The sequence below is a fragment of the Gossypium hirsutum genome, chromosome D05, assembly GCF_007990345.1.
Source record: "Gossypium hirsutum isolate 1008001.06 chromosome D05, Gossypium_hirsutum_v2.1, whole genome shotgun sequence".
NCBI classification, from domain to species: domain Eukaryota; kingdom Viridiplantae; phylum Streptophyta; class Magnoliopsida; order Malvales; family Malvaceae; genus Gossypium; species Gossypium hirsutum.
This window is the reverse complement of record NC_053441.1, coordinates 29195688-29218073: the sequence shown is the minus strand read 5'-3', so window position 1 is coordinate 29218073 and position 22386 is coordinate 29195688.

Below are 22386 nucleotides of genomic sequence, written 5' to 3'. Positions count from 1 at the left end.
CCATAAACAGTCTGAAGTGAAGATATGGATCTTCGGTAGGCATTCCACTGAATTCGCCCACTGTCTGAAGCATCTGGAATATGACTGGCTTCAGCTTAAATTGTTTTGCCTTGATTTCGGGTCTTCTAATACCTGGATAAAGATCATGAAACACTGGCATGGCATATTGTCTTAGAGCTCTATCCCTATCATCAACAATAAGGATAGGATTTTGAGTAGGGTCTGCTCCGTTTCCTTGATTCAAAATTTCAAGGTTCAATTCTTTAGTCCTTCTCTAACTTGCTTGTCTTCTTCACTGTCGAAAAGTTCTTTCAATCTCAGGGTCTACAGGGAGTAAATGGATAATTCAGTCAATACTTATAAACACATGAAATAATCACAGAAAAATCAATTAAGTTAAAATTGAATAGAAAAATAAACCAAAATGCAAAAGTAACAATTCACAAATAATGACTTTTTACAACAGTCCCTGGCAACGGCGCCAAAAACTTGGAGGAACTGTCAAAAGAATTATTTATGAATGCAATTTAAAACACTTTGGTGATGAAAAATATTTTGATTTGAGGAGGTGAGTAAAAACTAAGATTTTTAGCTACGTAAAAGAAATAAAGAGAAAATAAAAGTTCCAATGTACGATTTCAAAAGATGATTTTAATCAAGATGACATAATTGTGTTAGATTAATTACATTAATATTCTTAACTTATAATTATTAAACTCAAGTTCATGTTATTACGAATTATTTCACGGCAACTCGGAAATTTACTTACTTATGAATATACTTACCTACCAAAATCCATTTATCTGTTGACTATATCTCTATTCAATTCAACCGAATAAACAAATTTTAATAAGTAAATTTGTTAATGCACATAAATACTTATGAAATTAAAATAATCTCTTTTACATATCTCTATGCCAATTCAAACAATTAATTCAATCTCATAAGCACATAAAAGATTACGTGAGGTAACAATGTATTTCTATCTTGAAACAGTTTAATCACAATAATCTTGCAAGTTATGCAAGGCTACTGTATCGTTAAATACCGTTGCTAATTTAACCCTCAGCTACCTTAGATGATTAAACATACGCTAATTAAGTATCGTGTAAATTAATTACAATTTCAATCCATTTAAATAATTAATTCATTAGTTACCTTACAATTGTAATGCAAGAATAACTTAGTCATGGTTTTACTTAATCAAACATCTTACCGAGGCCTATAACAACACAAACACAATTTTAATAAATTAAGTAGACGAAATGCAATCAACCTAACATGAATTAAATTTAAGCCATATTAATTAAATTAAACATATCAACATCACACATATTCATATACATGTTCATCATAACAACAACAAAATTAAAGGGATAGGTAACAAGAATCAAATCTAGTGATCCTCCGAGGCTTGACTAGTTTGCTCCACTCCTCCTTCTCTGCTTGTTCTTGTTGAACCACGGCCTCCACGAACACTTGAATACTGCTCCAAATGGTTGTTGATTGACTCTTTTTCAAAAGGTGAAATCGGCAAGGGAATAGGGGAAGAAAATGAAGAACAATGGAAGGGAATAAAGAGAGAAAAGTGAAGAGATGAAAAGAGTTGAGATGTGTTTGAAGTGAGCATCCAAGGGGGTATTTATAGGTTGAGAAGGCTGCTAAAAGTAGCCAAAATCAGCAGCCATAGATTCCCCCCATGGCCGGCCACACATGTGGTATGTTTGAAGAATTCAAACTTGTAATTTTAAGGTAGGGGCAAATCTAGAAAGGCAAAAATAGTGGAGGGGTTTGAATGAAATTTGAAGGATTCTTCAAGGGTAATTTTGAAAGTTAAATAATCATCCAAACAAGCTGATTGGATTAGCATGTGGTACGGTTTTGGGCTGCCCAGTGCTCAGTTGGTTCGGTTTTCTCGGTTCAGCTCAACTGGGCCACTTTTCATAATTAATTAATAATAATTCATTTAACCAAAATTAGATTGGATTAAAATTAAAATTAATTATATTGTGAATTAATACACATAATTTGGACCATCTTAGGCTGAAAAAATTATTTTATCTTGATGCTTCAAAATTGCTTCTCGGTTTTGTACTTCTAGCACTGTCTGTTGAGCCAGTTTTTGCCCTTTCTATGAATTTGTCGAAAATGATCAAAATCAATCAAAATTTATTATAAAATTAAGTAAAATTCAACAAGTTCATAATTTGAGTGTAAAATAATTATTTATAATAAATATTTTTTTTGACAAGTATTTTACCGAAACTGCATGAATTTGAGTTAAAATTGGCATGAAAAAGTGTTTATATTTTCGTGTTTCCACTTGTTCATCATCAAATTCTAATTTTGAGTTGGTTTCCTCATCACTCTAGGTCACAAATAGAGATTTTCCTTTCTTTTTTAAGGGTATTAGCACATTCTACTTGGATGTTCTCAAATCCATGGCACTCATGACATTGAATTCCCTATTTCTTCTCCTTAACAGGTTCATTTGACTTAGATCATTTACTTTTTCCAAACTATTTCTTTGCCATCTTCTTGGACCTTTGAGTAAGCAAAGCCAATTGTTTTTGCATCTCCTTAATAATAGCCTATTACAAGTTAACCTTGGCCCTCTCGATGACAGTTACTTTTATGTTGAACCTCTCAAGTAGTTACCTAAGCACCTTTCTCACCACTTTGGAATTTGAGTACTCGCAACATAATGCAAAAGCTTGATTGGCCAAGTCACAGAGTTTTGCTTAAAACTCTCCAATGTTTCATGTTTCCTACATCCTCAAAGTCTCAAATTTAGTTGTCAACATCTAAAGCTTGGAGTATGTCACTATATTAGTCCCTTCATGAGCTGTCTCTAGTATCTCCCAAGCCTCCTTAGCTTCAATACACTTAGAAATTCTTTTGAAATCTTGTGTGTCGAAACCTTTTTGAAATTGACTTTATTTTGGAAACGAAGATGGAGTCGCCACCAATCCTTTTTATGAGGTGTGATAGAATCACCTTGTAATTTGATCATTTTAATAAATTGTTTGATTTACTAAAACAATGAATTTTGGTCTACAAAATCCAGGAAATGGGTTTGGGAGTCGGTTACGCATGAGAAAGAATTAGCACCCTCGTGACGCCCAAAATTGGTACCTAGTTGATTAATTTATATCTTAGTGTCAAAAATAGAAAATTTGAAGAGAATTTAAAAACACGGTCCCACTTTGCATAATGTTATTTTTAATTAAAATCACTTAAATAAATCAAAACGTATGTAAAAGGCCTTCTTATCTCGAGGTAACAAAAATGTCATATCCCGTAAGTTAGGACACGACATCTCGAATCCTCAAAAATAAGCTTTCTCTTCATTTAATTACTATTTAAATCTCATGTGTTTTAGTTTTAAAAGGAATGTTCGGTTATTTAGGTTCAAAGAGAAAGTTGAACCCCGTAAGTTAGGTCATAACTTCTCGAATCTAAATACGGAACATTGTTTTAATTTTAAAATTTTTTTATGCATCGAGTAAAAACAAATGTAACATTTAAAGCAATGTGTATTTAACTTATTCAAGCATAGTATAAAAGTGCATAAATATATTTAAACACGATTCGTGGCATGGTTGTAGCAAAATAAAATAAAATGGAAATGTGTTAAAAATGAAACGATTATATATAAAATAAAAAATGAAAATGTCGTGCTAGTGAATGCTAATGATATAACTCTAATGACAATAAAATATCTACTCACAATAACAGTGGCAATAATCATGCCATAATTACTATTTTAATTCTAATATAAGTAATCAAAGTAAAATAAATAATAATAATAATAATAATAATGATAATAATAATAATGGTAATAATAGGGGCAACAAAAATGTGCAAATAAAAGAAAATGAGTAATATAAATTTTAAATAAAAAAGGGTAAGGAAATAAAACATAAATAAAAAAATAAATCCATAATTATTATTTCAATTCTAATAATAAATAATCAAAGTACAATAATTAATAAAAATAATAATAATAGGGATAAAATAAAAATAAAACGTATAAATAAAAAGAATCGTAAATGACATAAATGTTAAGTGTTAATATAAATGAAAGAAGCAAAATTAATCAAGTGAGGGATTAAAATGAAATTTAAACAAAAATTAAGCCATAAATCATAAAATAATTAAAGAAATGGGGAATAAAGGACTAAATTGAAGGTCAAAGAAAATATAATGTCTAAATTAAAAAATGGATAAAAAGGGCTAAATTAAAATGCAGAGCAAAATTTAGGGACCCTGAGGACAATTAATCTAAAACATTACACGTGTCATTCCTCGAGGGGTCAACGGTATAAGGACTAAAATTAAAATGAATTAAAATCAAAACGTACAATCTATAAAAGAAAAACAAGTGAAATTAGGACCGAATTAAAAAAGGGTCCAAAAGCAGAAGGACCAGGAGCACAAATAGACCATTTTGTGAAAACACGTAGATCCTGTTGAATAAACGAGTCAGATATCATATTGGTTTCAAAACGATGTCGTTTGGGCATCTGAAGCCAAGCCCAAAACGCCGTTGTTTTGGGGGGCTTATATAAGTAAAAAAATCCTAAAAAATCATTTGAAACCTCTTTTTTGTTAAAAAAACTCTCTATTCCCTCTCAATGCTCTCTATGTTTGGCCATAAGGTCGTCGGCGCTCCATTATGACCACCGGTCATCGACGACAGCTAGATCCGAAGGCTAAGCCTTTTAAAAAGAGAAAAAAAAATAAAAAATAATACTTGCTCTTCACACACCCCACGTTTCCTTTCGCCGAAGCCTCGGTGAAAACCCTAATAGGTTCGAAAGCATTCAGGGTCAGAGGAGGACTCCAACAATGGTAAGAGGCGACGCGATTGGTAAGACTTTTATTTATTATTTATTTATTATGCTATTTTTCAAAAAAGGAGATAAAATGGAATACCTTTTAATGTTTTTTTTTTGTTATTCTTCTATTTCAAAAGAAAAAAGATCCTTCTTTGTGTTACAAAAATCAGTTTTTATAACCAAGAAAACATTACAATATATGTTTTTTTGATTGCTTACTTCTGCTTCGTTTCCCTTTTTTGTGTTTCATGCAAGGGCGGTGGAAGTCATTGGGGTTGCTGCTATCGTTTTGGTGTAAGGGGGAAGGTTTCGGGCACCGCATCCGCTGACATATTGGGGAGCGGCATGGCAAGAGGGCTAGGGTTTTAGGTTTCCTAAAATATTTTAGGTTATGGGCTAGGGTTAGTAGTTTGGGTAATTTATTTGTTCCAGTATAATTTTGTAAATGAAATTATTATTTTGGTTTTTTTTTTGGTTTATGGTGGGCCAGGCAAAATTGGGCTGTTACAGCTGCCCCTGTTTGTTCGTTGTCGTGTAACAAGAATGGAGTGTGGCTTTAGGAATGACCAATTTTTTCTGGTCTTGCCAAATCTCGACTTCGTTGGTGCTTCTCTTTCTGAAGTAGTCTCATTCTAACCCACTGCAACTTTAAGGTGATAGGACTTGTAGCTTCAATCTGCTCCACTGCAAGTTCAGGGAGATAAGATTTGTAACTTGTAGATTTAATCTATTCCACTGCAACTTCAGGGAAATAAAACTCGCTATGGTAGATTTAATTCGACCCACTGTAACTTCAGAGGCATAAGATTTGTCACTTCAATCTTCTCCACTGCAACTTCAGCAAGATAAGATTTGTAGCTTCAATCTGCTCCACTACAACTTCAGTGAGATAAGATTTGTAGCTTTAATCTGCTCCACTGTAACTTTAGGGAGATAAGATTTGTAGTTTCAATCTGCTCCACTGCAACTTCAAGGAGATAAGATTTGTAGTTTTAATCTGCTCCACTACAACTTCAGGAAGATGAGATTTGTAGCTTTAATCTGCTCCACTGCAACTTTAAGAAGATAAGATTCGCTATGGTAGATTCAATCCGTCCCATTGCGACTTTAAGGGTGTAAGATCTGTAGCTTAAATCTGCCTCACTGCAACTTCAGGGAGATAAGATTCGCTATAGTGATTTTAGTCTGACCCACTACAACTTTAGGGGTATAGGATTTGTGGTTGGTCTGTTACACCGTTCTCTAGAGAACATGCCCTGTAGAATCTACTTCATAGGCCTATATTTATGCCAAGCGATTAGGATATTATGATCAGAATGAATCAAATACTCCTAACTATATGTATATGAATGATATTTGTACGAATGCCGAATGCCTTTTTCAAGAATGATTCCCTTTTTAATGCTTAGGTTGACATTACTTGTTGTTCGTCATGGTTCCATCACTGATGTGTTACCATGCCTTCTTGTTCAAACCTGGTATCTTTGACAGAAAACCCGAAAAAGTAATCACAATTTAGACTATTCATTCCTAGATATTTCCCACCCTTAGATTTGGTTAGTTGTAACTAGTGGTCCTGTTTCAGGTCCTTATACTATTTGGAAGCCTTTCAGAGTAATATGCAAGAAATCCTTTTACTTGAATATTATTAGTCCATTAATCATTATTTCAATGTAAAAATGCTTGAAAAATGTTGTAACAATGGACAAGATTGAAATTAATTCTGAGCAAAGCTCAAAATGAAACAGATTAATCAAAATAGCAAATGTTGCTAAAATACAAAAATAAGTAAGATGAAAATAGGTGCCCTAGATATCGTAGCTTAAGCTTCTCCACATAAATTTCTAGAGGACCATTTTGAGCTTGATATGTGTTTAGGAAATCTAGAGTACTTTATTGATGCCCCAAGATGTAAATTTTCTCCTCCTTGTTATTTCGGAGGGGACAAGACTACCATATGCCCCATCTTCGATCGAAATTTGAGTTGCCATTTCTTGGGTTTTCAACTCAAAATCCCTTTGGTCTCAAAGCTCCCTTTGCAAGTTTTCGCCTTAGCCTCTCCACCCCTTTTTTTTAAGTGACTTATTTCTTGACTGAATCTAAAGTCATAGGCTTAGGCAAATTTTTGCCATCCATCTCGGTCAAAATTAGTACTCCTCTAGAAAAGACCTTCTTTGCTATATAAGGTCCTTCCCAGTTCGGCATCCATTTCCCTTTGAAGTCCTTTTGTATGGACAAGATTTTTTTTAATATCAGGTCCCCCTCATGGAATTCTTTGAGGCACACCTTTTTGTCATAAGTTTACATCATTTGTTTTTGGTACATCTAACCATGACGGATAGTCTTTAGCCTCTTCTCTTCGATCAATTTCAACTGATCATATCCAGATTGGATCCATTCTGCTTCATCTAACTTCAACTCTAACAAACCTCGGAGGGAAAAAATCTTAACTTCAATGGGAAAAACCACCTTCATTCCATAGACCAATGAGAAAGGCGTTGCCCTGATTGATATTCTGATAGACATTCGATAAGTATAGAAGGCAAAGGGTAACTTTTCATGGCAATTCTTATAAGTCTCTGTCATTTTCCCCATGATCTTCTTAATGTTCTTATTGGCTGCCTCCACTGCACCATTCATTTTTGGATGATATGGTGACGAGTTGTGGTGTTTGATCTTGAATTGACTAGAAACATCCATTATCATAATGTTGTTCAAATTCAGTGCATTTTCAAATACAATCCTTTCTGGCATCCTATATCGACATATAATCTCTTTCTTCAAGAATTTGCTAACTGTCAAGTTCCTGACGTTAGCATAAGATGTGGCTTCTACCCATTTAGTGAAGTAGTCGATGGCAACAAAGATGAATCGATACCTATTGGAAGCTTTTGGCGAGATTGGCCCAATGACATCCATGCCCCACATAGAGAAAGGCCATGGAGAAGTCATGACATGAAGAGGTAAATAAGGCATATGAATTTTGTCTCCATAAATTTGGCACTTTTGGCATTTCTTAAAATAACTAATGCAATCCCCTTCCATGGTGGACCAATAATAACTGAATCTCATGATTTTCCTAGCCATTGTGAAACCATTAACATGCGTTTCACAAACGCCCTCATGGACTTCTTCCAAAATCTTCTTGGCCTCAACAGCATCTACACATCTCAATAGTACCTGATTCTTTCTTCGTTTGTATAGGATCTCTCCATCTAAGATATAGTCATTGGCCAGTCTTTTCAATGTCCTTTTATCATTATCGGTTGCTTGATCAGGGTATTCAGGGTTCTTCACATATTGTATTATATCGTGGTACCAACGGCGATCATCCTTTTCTTTTTTCTCGATATTGTAACAATGGGCCAGAGCCTCATAAATGCTCATCATGTTGGCCAAGCACGCATCCCATTGAATTACCAAATGCTGCCAAGTACAATATCAGTGGCTTATCTAGACTAGGTGCCATCAACACTGGGGCATTAGACAGGTAATGTTTGACATTGTCAAAAAGTTTTCTGGCACTCCTCATCCCATACACCTGGATTGTGTTTCTTAAGGAGATTGAATATGTGGTCACATTTCTTAGTTAATTGTGAAATGAACCGGACAATGTAATTTAATCTCCTAAGAAACCCTAGACTTCCTTATGAGTTCGCGGCGGAGGTAATTCCAGTATAGCCTTGACTTTATTCAGGTCGATCTCGATCCCCTTTTTGCTGACTACAAAACCTAGCAATTTTTTCGACCTAACCTTGAAGGTACATTTTGCTAGTTGAGCTTTAGCTAGAATTTTTTCAACCACGAGAACTTCATCAGGACTTGTATATGCTCTTCTTCTGTTTAGGATTTTGCGATCATATCATCGACATAAACATCAATTTTCTTGTGCATCATATCATGAAATAGGGTTACCATAGCTCTTTGATACATCACTCTCGTATTTTTCAGTCCGAATGGCATTACTTTATAGCAAAATGCCCATCACATGGTTACGAATGTGTTCTTTTCCATGTCTTCAGGATGCATCTTTATCTGGTTGTAACCAGAGAAGCCATCCATGAAGAAGAACAGTGAATAACCTTCCGTGTTGTCTACTAAGGTGTCGATGTGAGGCAATAGAAAATTGTCCTTCAGGCTGGCTTTGTTTAAATCACGATAGTCTACACACATTCATACTTTCCCATTTTTCTTAGGGTCGATGACTATATTGGCTATGCATTTCGAGTATTTAACCACTTGCAGGAAACCAGCATCAAATTGTTTCTTGACCTCTTCTTTTATATTTTGTAGGATGTCGAGCCTCATCCTTCGAAATTTCTATTGAACTGGCTATCATTCTTCCTTTATGGGGAGCTGGTGTACTACGATATCAGTGCTTAGCCCAGGCATGTCTTGATACGACCATGTGAAGACATCTTTTAATTCTTGGAGTAACTCAATGAGGTCTCGCTTTGTCTCTGCGGTGATGTAAGCTTCAATTTTCACCTCTTTCTTTTCTTGTTTGTCTCCTAAGCTTACAAGGTAGAGTTTGTTTCTCATTTTGTTCTACCATTCTGAACAAATTAGGAGATAAGTTACAATTTCAATCATCTTCAAAGTTCTGGGGTTCGTTTGGACACATATCCTGTTCAAAAGAATACTCTGAACCAGTAGCAGCTCGCTCATATCATTGATGAATCTAAGAATAATTATCTGTGTGGTATGAGTATGAATGAAATTGAATGAATAAAAGAATATTTGCCAAAATGAGACGCAAAGATGCATTTTATTGAAATAAAAATAGTAGACATATGCCTATTTCACAAAAGGATTCTTATTGATCCTAGGCCTAGAACAAAAAGTGTGTTTTGAATATTACTCTGAATTAGTTCTAAAAATTATAGGGATCTCTTCCAGTCCAATTGTGCAGAACACTTCCGGAGATATAAGGACAAACGCTTGATAAGTTTTCCCCAATTCCTTCTTCGAATATAGTGTTGATGCTCAGACTTCCCAACATTTCTTTCATAGTTTCTTTTCTTGATGTCTTTCGTTCAAGATAAATGATTTCTCTTGGCACGAACGTTTTAGATATATAGGGAAAGGTCATCGGTTCCCATTTGAGCTCTCCCCCACTCTGTCGCGCTCTTCTTCTTTCTTGTTTCTTCTCTAGCTCCCTCTTCTTTTGCCTTGCATCTGGATTGTATCCTAAGCCAAAGCGATCTTGTTTGTCCATTAGTATTGGTTCCTCGACCCTCCCTTGAGGTATTTTTTGAGTCATCTTCCAGGTAAGACTCATTTTCCAATCGTCAATTGCAGGCTCATCTTCATGGTTTTGGATATTCTTGGTATTGGGATTTTGTTTTCTTTGACAATGAAAGTTGCATTAACAAACTCTAGTGATCAAAAGGAACATTTTATTGCCTCATCATCCACTCCTATCTATAGTGTGTTACTAGTTACGGATGCAATGATATCATCTTCAGTGTTTATCATCATCAGTCGGCCCTCCGTTACCAACTTCAGTTTTTGGTGTAATGACGACAGCACTGCCCCAGCCGAATGAATCCAATGTCTACCCAATAAAAAATTATAAAAGGTCTTGATATCCATCACCAAAAAGTCCACCTCATATGTGCTCGGACCAATTAGGAGAGGTATTTCAATCCTTCCCATTACCCTCATTTTCGTACCATCGAATGTTCTCACTATATTTGGCACGTCTTCATATGAGAGCTATCCACTAGCAATCTATTCATTGTGGATAGAGGCAAGACGTTCAGTGCAGATCCATTGTTGATTAACACCCTTGGCAGTGTATACCTTTTGCAGCGGGTAGTGATGTGTAGAGCCTTCGTGGATCATATGCCCCCTAGCGGTATTTCATCGTCATTAAAAAAGATGAAATTATCGATACTCAAATTGTTAACCAAACAGTCTAGCTTGTTCACAGAGATATCATCAGCGATATAAGTTTCATTTAACACCTTTATTAATACTCTACGATGTATCTCTAAGCTCAAGAGTAATGCTAATACCGATATCTGAGCTGTTTGTTTGTGTAGCTATTCTACAACACTATACTCACTATGCTTCATGAATTTCAGGAATTCCTTTGCCTCATTCTTAGTCACCAGCTCATTAATAGGTGATTCAAGTCTAACCGTCTTTTCTTTCTTGTGTTCAACTGCCAAGGTTTTTCCTTTAACGGGCTCGGTTCTTGTATTAGCAGGGTCATAGGTCCTCCTACTGTGCATGTAGAAACCAACATCTTGGCCCTCTTCTGAAGTACTAAATGAGTTCTCTTCTCCTGGAATCATCACATTGCAGTCATAGTTCCATGGAACCCTTTTGCTATCCTTATAGGGAAAAGCCACGGGTTTCTGAATAATGACTCTCGTTGCAGCTTGTGTTCCTGCTTCATTTTTTCTTGGCCATGAAATAATCACCACTGGGTGGTTGACCTTGTAAACCTTCTCTGTCAATCCTTCCTCTGAGGCTCAAATATCTCCTTCTTCCAAGCCCTTGACATCTTCAAAGAACTCCAATTCTTTGTTATCTATCAGATTTTTCACTAAAGTCCTGAACTCAGCGCACTCTTAGAGCTCATGACCTTTTTCAGCGTGGAACTTACAGTAATTCCTCACCCCTTTAAGTACTTCCTCTAAATCTTCAACGATTAATCCTATATTTATCATTTTTTGCCAGACCCATTTTAATGGGGATTTCACTTCCGCAACATCAGTTTTGGTCCTCTTTCCTCTATTCTCCATTATCGCGCTTACCTTGGTCTAAATGACTAGGTAATGGATTTCCTATCACATTAGGTCCTGGGGGATCATCGAACCTTACAATCCCCATCTTGATGAGCCATTTAATCAACTTTTTGAATTCAGTGCAGTTCTCAATTGAGTGTCCCGTTATTCCTGCGTGATACTTTCATTGAGAATTTGCATCATACCATTTTGGGAACGGAGGTTGCATGGGTTTTAAGTAAAATGGGGATACCACATGCGCATCAAACAAATTCTGATATAACTCCCTATATATCATCGGGAGGGGTGTGAATTAGAGTTTTTCCATGTTTAGCCTCGACTTAGATTCTTGCCTTGATGGGTCTTGATGACTGGTTGTTACAGTCCTTAGTTGGCCTACAGTGACCAATTTTGAATAACTTTTATTATACACACTCGCGGTGTTCACTATATTTTCCTTCTTTTTCGGGGTTGATCTTTTAGCATTTTCCCCCGCATCTTTTTTCCCACTCCTTATTGCATTTTCAATCATCTCTCTGAAAATTACTATATATCTGAAAAGCTCTTGGTAGCGCTTCCTAACATATGGTTAATGAACAAGGCTTTCAGAGTATTTATGAAAAGCATTGTTGTCTTTGTCTCCAGAAGAGGTGGTTGGACTTGCGATGTCACCTCTCTCCATCTCTGAGCATACTACCTAAAGCAATCACTTTGTTTCTTCTCCATGTTTTACAGTGTAATTCTGTTGGGTGTCATGTCAGTCACATGGCTGTATTGTTTCATGAAAGCATGTGCCAAGTCTTTCTATGAGTTGATTTTGGCACGGCTTAGCTGGTTGTACCAGTTAGCAGTTGACCTGATCAGACTATCCTGAAAGCAATGGATTAATAATTGGTCATTATTGACATATCCCGTCATTCTTTAGTAGAACATTGTGATATGGGCTTCAGGACAACTAGTCCCATTGTATTTTTTGAATTCTGGAGTTTTGAATTTTGGTGGGAGTACTAGATTTGGGACTAAGCTCAACTCCTTAGCATCAACCCCGCAAAGGTAGTTAGCATTCTCCATAACTCTAAATTTCTCCTTCAACCACTTCCATCGATATTCCAGCTATTACGATAATTCTACTCTTACTCTATCCATTTCAGCCATGTCGTCCAAATCGAGAACAACTGGGTTGGTTGAATTATCTACGGGATTGGAACCTAAACCTGTTAGGTAGTTTACCGGTGTTCAGGTATCGACTTGATATTGTTGAGGTCTTATGGTGATGCGTACCCTTCGTGGATATGTATTTGGTTGGGCCTGGACATTTACCGAGGTAAAGCCTAAGGATATGTAGGGTCTTCATTATCATCCCCTGAGTTAACCAAAGTACTTTTCCCATTTTCGATCCCTTCGGCCAGCAACTATGTCAACTGGCTTATCATACTTCATTGGGGTTCTTGTATTTGATCCCTCATGTCTTGCTGTACTTTAGCTAATTGTTCCTGCAGCTGCGCTTGCAACTGACCTTACATGTCTTTTTGAATTTATTCTAATCTCTCTAATATTTGATCCATTGTTTTGGTTTTGTCACGGGTACCGTAACGATATTCAGTTGGTAGATTCTTGTTGATTTTTAGAGTGGCTGTCATAATTTCGATTAATTAGGGTCTTTTTTATGAAATTTAATTCATATGTTGAAATGTAATGCTGATGCATGAAATGAATGCAAAAAGGCATGGATTCTGATTCAATTCTATTAGAACAACTTTACTAGAAAACAAATCTCTTTACATAAAATGGATATATTTTACATATATGGCCTTGCTCTAATACACAAAGCCTTGATTTTCCTAAGAAGCCAAGCTAATTCTTGGCTCCGATCTAATTCTAATTCATATTTTAAGCTTAGCATGTTGGCTCTAACTACTAGGGTTTGCAAATGGCCGGCTACTTCCCGTACTTGAGTCACAGCTTCACCTATAATGTTATCTCTATCCTTAATTTGACCTTGAGAGTGTTGGAGTTGCTCTTTCTAGTGTTTATTGTTTGTTTCAAGAAGCTCAACTTGAAGTTCACAATTTTGCAGTGAGGTCTCGAGCTCTTCTATCTTTCCCTTCAACTCTTCAATCTTATTTAGGCTTCTTTTCAACTCAATTGCGGAGTTGAAACTATGATATTGATGGATTGACCTTTCTAATTCTGCTACCCAGGCTCTTAATCCACCTTTTTATTTCGACTTTTGAACAAATCCCTTTCTAGAGTATCTTCTCGAACTCGAGCATCTTAGCATTTCTTTTCCCACTGATCAACTCTAATATTTTCTTCTTTGATTTCTTGCTACCATTGTTCTGATATTTTACCCAACCCGTAGTCCTTATCGACAAACGCAACTTCTTATAATCTATTTTTAGACTGTCCAAGTCTTTCTTAGCCTTCTTCTTTCCTTTTCTCATTTTCTTGGCTTCTAAGTTTTGAACGTCGATGTCTAATCCTAGCCACATATTTTCCTTTTCCAACTGTTCTATCTTTTTCCCCAGCTCTGAACTCCTCTTTTTAAAGTTATGCTTTATGATCTCTAGCTCAAACTGGATCACTTGTAGGTGTTCTTCTATTAGCCAAGTGTTTTTTTGACTTGATGTAGGGACATTATCATTGACTCTTTTACCCCACCACCAATCATATTCAGGGGTCGTCATGGGATTTGTGGCAAATCTTTTCATTCTGTAGGTTTGGTTCCAAGCATTCGATATTTCATGAACCTTCTTTTTATAATTATCACCCTTGTACGCAAACTCACACTGAGCTAACCCCTGTGTTGCCAGTATAAATTGCCTCGACCTATACTGTCTCAATACAAGTAGAGGGGCATATCAAGTAGCTCTCCATATCCCAAGTAGAGGGACCCAGTCAAAGTCTCCACATTAATACAAAATCTCATCAGGGATCATCTAAGGGGCCCTCTATTCGACATCTTTGTCTTAGAGACTCTGGAGAATTGACATCCACTTTTCTTTAGAAAATATTGCCTCGCCTTAGGATAGCCACAAATTCTTTCAGTAGAGATTAGTTCTTGATGAATACTCAATAAGAGATCTTTTCTACCTTCCAAAAGTGGCTATGGAACCATGTTAACAAGAGTGGCACACACCCGATAAATCTTTCTTCACCCACTCTCCGGCATGCACTCAAAAATCTAAATGTTTCGGCCAAAATTACTGGGACAGGCATGACCCTTTTGTCAAGCTAGTCAAATAGATTTAAAACCGCCTCATCAATGTACCCTAGTGCTTTAGGGAAGATGACCAACCCGTAAATACTTAAGGTGACGATGTCGACTCTTTTCTTCACATCCGGATGTACCAAGATCAAATCCCACAAACTTTTTCAAGGGACGCATTTGATATCTCCATTTTATTTAATTTGGGTTGCGACCTATTGCTCGCTCATCCTAGTTATACTTTTAGCTTTTTTAAGAAAGTCGGGATGTTAGCGGCTCTAGAATAAGCTTTTTCGGCTTAGATCCTCAGGCAACAGAGCAGAGTTGTGTACTCTTCTACAGTGGGTACCAAATCTACCTTCCCAAAAGTAAGCAGCTATAGGCGGGATTCCAATATTGGGCAAGAGCTCAGAATAAGTGCTTGTCCACTTTGACATCGAGTAAATAAGGCAAACCACCATAGTTATAGTAGAATAACTATTTGGTTTCGTCATCCCATTGGTCCCATACCTCTTTTAATTCTTGGAGATTATTCTGAGTCACACTGATGTGAGTGAAATCCCATAATTCTGACATATGCCTCTTCGTCAGGCTGTCACCCTTCTCTTGTTGTGCCTTCTCGAACCATATCTAGACAACTGCAATGTCTTCCACTTTATCAAGAAATCCTTTTTCAATGATAAGCTCTCTATTTAGCAATTGAAAGTGAATCAACACCCTTTTCTATGATAAAAATGCAATGCAATCACAACCAAAACAAAATGAAATAAGTCAGTACGTTTCATACAAAGCTAGAATTGAAAGTAAGAAATAATAAATAGAACACCTATTCGGGTAACCACTAGAGGTTTGGTATGGTTCTATTTAGGGTAGTTTCTTTGGGCTCATTATATGCGGTTTAGTTCTAAAGTAAGGGTACTGAACCAATAGATTCTTCAATCCTCACCCATTATAGGCTCATACAAATCAAGTTCAGTTCAGGGGAATACATTTCCCTATGGCTATACGGAGAAGAAGATCTCACGAAGACATAGGTACGCATGTATCCCGAAATTAATCCACTATCCTATATGGAGGTGAAGATCTCTCGAAGAAATAGTTTCTCACTCCCATTTAGGAAAGGAAAAATCGAACGATTATGCAAAGCAATATTCAAAAAACACACAAAAAGAAATTTCCAAACCAATAAAATAGATATATTAGATCGCTATATAACCTGAGATATCAAAGACAAAACATGAAGGACGAAGTGAAATAAAATGATAGTAAATTTAAACCAAATTATCAATTTTCGACAAAAAGACCAAAAGTAATCAACTCGCAGCTTGACTCTTTTATTTTGTCCCTAGCAAAGTTGCCAAGCTGTCGAAACCTTTTTGAAATCGACTTTATTTTGGAAACGAAGATAGAGTTGCCACTAATCCTTTTTATGAGGTGTGATTGGATCACCTTGCAATTTGATCATTTTAATAAAAGGTTTGTTTTACTAAAACAATGATTTTTGGTCTACAAAATCCAGGAAATAGGTTCGGGAGTTGGTTACACACAAAGAAGGATTAGCACCCTCGTGACGCCCAAAATTGGTGCCTAGTTGATTAATTTATATCTTAGTGTCAAGGATAGAAAATTTGAAGATAATTTAAAAACACGACCTCACTTTGCATAATGTTATTTTTAATTAAAATCACTTAAATAATCAAAACGTATGTAAAAGGCCTTCTTATCTCGAGGTAACAAAAAGGTCAAATCCCGTAAGTTAGGACACGACATCTCAAATCCTCAAAAATAAGCTTGCTCTTTATTTAATTACTATTTAAATCTCACGTGTTTTAGTTTTAAAAAGAATGTTCAATTATCTAGGTTCAAAGAGAAAGTTGAACCCCATAAGTTAGGGCATAACTTCTTGAATCCAAATACGGAACATTTCCTTAATTTTAAATTTCTTTTATGCATCAAGTAAAAACAAATGTAACATTTAAAGAAATGTGTATTTAACTTATTTAGGCATAGTATAAAAGTGCATAAATATATTTAAACACGATTCGTGGCATGGATGTAACAAAATAAAATAAAATGGAATTGTGTTAAAAATGAAACGATTATACATAAAATAAAAAATGAAAATGTCGTGTTAGTAAATGAAAATGATATAACTCTAATGGCAATAAAATATCTACTCACAATAACAGTGGCAATAATCATGCCATAATTACTATTGTAATTCGAATATAAATAATCAAAGTAAAATAAATTAATAATAATAATAATGATGATGATGATGATAATAGAGACAACAAAAATGTGCAAATAAAAGAAAATGAGTAATATAATTTTAAATAAAAAGTGTAAGGAAATAATACATAAATCAATCAATCAATCCATAATTACTATTTTAATTCTAATAATAAATAATTAAGTATAATAAATAATAATAATAGGGATAAAATAAAAATAAAGCGTGAAAATAAAAAAGAAATGTAAATGACATAAATGTTAAGTGTTAGTATAAATGAAAGAGGCAAAATTAATCAAGTTAGGGATTAAATTGAAATTTAAACGAAAATTAAGCCATAAATCGCAAAATAATTAAAGAAATGGGGAATAAAGGACAAAATTGAAGGTCCAAGAAAATATAATGTCTAAATTTAAAAAATGGATAAAGAAGGGCTAAATTAAAATGCGGAGCAAAAGTTTAAGGACCCTAAGAACAATTAATCCAAAACAGTACACGTGTCATTCCCCGAGGGGTCAACGATATAAGGATTAAATTGAAAATGAATTAAAATCAAAAGGTAAATCTAAAAAAAGGTGAAATTAGGACTGAATTAAAAAAAAGGTCCAAAAGTAGGACCAACAGCGCAAATAGACCATTTCGCACAAACACGCGGATCCTGCTGAATAAACGGGTCGGATATCAGGTTGGTTTCAAAACGAAGCTGTTTTGGGCATCTGAAGCCAAGCCCAAAACGATGTCGTTTTTGGGGCTTATATAAGTAAAAAAAATCCTAAAAAATAATTTGAAACCTCTTTTTAAAAAAACTCTCTTCTCTCTCAATGCTCTCGATGTCCAGCCATAGGTTCGTTGACGCTCCTCCATGACCATTGGTCATCGACAACAGTGACCGTCGCCTCTGGTGGCTGGAGTTTAAAAAAGGCTCCTTTTTTAGTCCTTTTGACTCCCTAAGGCTCGATCCGAAGGCTAAGCCTTTTAAAAAGAGAAAAATACAAAAAAGAATATTTGCTCTTCACACACCCCACATTTCCTTTTGTCGAAGCCTCGGAGAAAACCCTAATGGGTTCGGAAGCATTCGGGGTTAGAGGAGGACTTTGACAATGGCGGGAGGCGAGGCGACCGGTAAGACTTTTATTTATTTTTTTATTTTTTATGCTATTTTTCAAAAAAGGAGATAAAATGGACTACCTTTGAAATTTATTTTTTTTGTTCTTCTATTTCAAAATAAAAATCCCTCTTTGTGTTACAAAAATTGGTTTTTATAACCGAGAAAATATTACAATATATGTTTTTCAATTGCTTGCTTTTGCTTCTTTTCCCTTTTTTGTGTTTCTTGCAGGGACGGTGAAAGTCATTGAGGTTGCTGCTGCCATTTCGGTACAAGGGGGAAGGTTTTGGGCGCCACGTCTGCTGACATGTCAGGAAGCAGCGCAGCAAGAGGGCTAGGGCTTTAGGTTATGGACTAGGGTTAGTAGTTTGGGCTTGTAATTTGGGTAATGTATTTGGGCCTGTATATTTTTGTAAATGGACTTGTTATTATTTTGGTTTTATTTATTTATTTATTTATTTGGGTTTATGGTGGGTCGAGCAAAATTGGGCTGTTACATTGTGCATCTACCCCACAAAAAATAGCATAAAGTGCTTTGGAGTTGGCATTAGCAATCCTTTCTTCTTCAATAGTTCAAGTTGCCCCATGCTTGGAAATAGACAAGTAAGGCAATAAAAAAATGCCTGAAGTTGTGGCCACTATTTCAACCACAAAATTAACATTGCCTTCAAATGTGTTAATATATGTAATCCCATTATCTACGTGACATCACTTTTACATTTAATTTATATATATATAAACACTTATGTTGATGCAATTTGAAAAAAATTATATATTTTTTAAATTTTATATAATTGAATCAAGGTTTAAATGAAAAATTGGCCCTCAAGCTATAGTATTTTTCTCATTTAGGTACCTAAACTTTTGTTGATCAAAAGTGTACCTAAACTATGATTCTGTTAATTTTTTAATATAACCATTTTTTTGCCATTAATCAATATTTCTTAACCAATAATATTATGACACGTGGCAAAAACTTTAGTTTAAGGGTTTTTTTCCCTTCTCCCTTCTCTCCTACGTTCCTATCTCATCGTTTTACTCCTCCCCGTTAAACTCTCCTTAAAAATTTTAAACTATAAATTTTTCAACTTAACAAAATACAAAATAACTTTTAATAAGCATTAGATAATGAACAATCACAAAGCTCTCTCCTAATTGCAATATGTTAAATATGGATTTTCGAACTCAAAATAAAATTTCAAGATATTTTGGAAATTGCACTCTTTGAGTTTCCATTTCTCTGTTCCTTACAAGCTTTTTTTTAATAAGCCATGCTTCAAATATTTTTTAGCTTTAATCCCTCTACCAGACATCTCCTCCATTATCTCTCTAGCTTTCTTTATATTTCCATTTCTACACAATCCTATAATCACACAGGTTAATGAATAAGCAGAAATTTCAACACCTGATTGTACCATTTGATCAAAGAAATCTAAAGCCAGCCCCAATCCATCCGCTCTCTTATGAGTATTTAAATGAACAATACAAGTTCTCTCATCAATCTTAATTCTTAATCCCATTATTCTTCACATGATCAAAAGTCTTCGGTGCCTCACTAAAATTCCCATTATTAGAGTAAACTTTAAGTATGGAATTAAAAAACTTAGTCGTAACTTTAAACTCAAAACAACAATTCTCAACAGCGGAAGCTATGACAAGAAAAGGGCACCTGGGATTCTCATCAACAGAGTTTTAACGAAGAGTTTAATGAAGCGAGGAGGAGGAAGATGAAAAAGCAACGTGGAAGAGGAGAGAGAAGGCGGAGAAAAATAAAAAAAATTAAAGTTTTTACCAAGTGTCATAATATTATTGGTTAAGGAATTTTTGTTAACCGAAATAAACGGTTGGACTAAAATATGTAATGGAATTACTTTTAATAAAAAATATTTAAATAAGATAAGACTAGAGAGAAGTTGAATATCAGACTCTAACAGCAAGTTTGGTTGGGTGTATGCCCTATTATGGGCTTATTACATTACACCCCTATTCCTAAAATCTGTTGCTTTCTATTCCCTTCCAAAAGCTCAGTTTTGCTTCCGTTTTACAGCTCCTGATTTTTATGCCCTGCTTTACCCTTCCAACCCGAAAGCCACCTCCACCCTCTCCCTCCCAACATCAAATAGAAGCACACACCTCCTCCCTCTTTTTCTCCTCCTTTTTCCATAAGCTAAACAAACGCAGCTTGATCTTCAAATCCCTACACCTAATAAATCCATCGGTTTTCGTTTTGTAAATCCAACGGAGAGGTGGCGGATTGCTTGACGCGTATCGCGATTGTCAGCTCTGACCGCTGCAGGCCCAAGAAGTTCCATCAGGAATGCAAGAAGAGCTGTCCTGTTGTTAAAACCGGTAACATAAACTTTATTCTTCCCGTTACTGATTATTTTTTTCATGTTTTTTAGTATGGAGTTGTTTTCCTGTTTTCGGAGATTTAGAATTAGGGGTTAATCTAATGTCATCTTAATCGAATTGCCTTAAATGTATTGTTTCAGTATTTCTTCTCGAACGATGTTGATTATTGGAGAATCGGTGAAAGTAACAAGGAAACTTATTGTGCTTGTGTTGCAAGCCAGATTAGTATCAGCCGGTAACCTGAAAGAAATAGGGACGAATATAGAAGAACAGTGAAGAAGTATAAGATAACAGATTGTTAGGAGGAAACTATAATTCTTGGATACGGAATTCTTGTCACAATAATGTTTCTGACAGCATGTATATAGGATTATTATTCTGTACACTGCCAGTGGAGTTTTATTTAAACTTCACAAGTGGCCTTATAATTGTAAACTAATTAACCATCATTCTAGACTTGCACTTTGGATATTGTTAATGCTTGTAACTTATTTGTCTTGTCGGACACTTGATATTCAAGTCAGCTGTTACCCTGCTACTTGGGTCTGGTTTATCTATTCTTTCCTGCTTCAGATAGTCTATCTCACTTTGTTTCTCCTCCTGCAGGGAAACTTTGCATTGAGGTTACCCTTGCCTCAAAGATTGCTTTCATCTCTGAAGAGTTGTGCATTGGTTGTGGTATCTGTGTCAAGGTATGTAAGTTCACTTTGATATCGAATTGGTGTTGGTTTCTATGTTTGCAGATGACGAATAGTATGTGTCTAAAGCTGAACCACCTATCTTCTGATGCAGAAATGCCCATTTGAAGCAATTAAAATCATCAACTTACCAAGGGATTTGGATAAAGATACAACCCATAGATATAAGAATATTACTTTTAAACTACACAGGTTTATTCATTCATATTGTTCTTGAAAATTTTTGTAATTTTCGCATGCTTTCTTTTTTTTCTTTCTCCCACCACCTCCATTTTGAGATGGTTTTGAATTGTAATTTCAGGTTACCAGTTCCAAGGCCTGGGCAAGTTCTTGGTCTGGTTGGAACCAATGGCATTGGAAAATCAACTACTCTTAAAGTTTTCGCTGGGAAGCTAAAGCCAAACTTGGGTCATTTCAATGTATTTCTTTGAAGTTTTGTTTCTTTAATTGCTTCTTTAACCGTGTGCTTTCTTTACCTATTTGGATAATCTATTTGCAGAATCCTCCATATTGGCAGGAAATTGTTAGAAGCTCAAAAATTGAGAAAATTTTGAGAGAGAACAGAAAGAACAGAGAAGGAGAGAATAGGAGGAGAAGAAGTTTGTTTTCATTCAACAATTTTCATAACCGCCTTCCTCACACATTTCAGCTTAAAAGGAAAGGAAAATAATAAGAATTTGACGTGGCAAAAATAGTTAAACAAAACTCATCGTTTTACTAACGTACTACGCCCCGTTTTACTAATTTTTCCTTCAGTCCAAAACTCACATTGTTTTATTAACTTTTCTAGCTCTCATCAATGCCACCCTCTCAGAACCAAAATCCTTGTCCTCAAGGATGAAAATGAGGAAACTTAGCCTGCAACTCTGACAAAGACTCCCAAGTAGCATCTTCTGAAAAAGAATCAATCCACTCGACAAGAACTTCAGTGATAGCTTGATTCCCTCTTCTAACCATCCGCCTATCGATAATTTTGACCGGTTCCTTCGGTAAAACACCATGAACATCGACCAAAGGTAAGTGAGATTGTGAAGGAGTAGACCCTATATGTTTCTTCAGCTGGGAGACATGGAAAGTTGGATGGATACGGGACCCCGGAGGTAGTTGCAGAGTATACGCTACATCGCCAACCTTCTTGAGTACTGGAAAAGGGCCATAGTATTTAGGAGAGAGCTTTTGATTGAGGATTTTCCTGACAGTTTTCTGCCT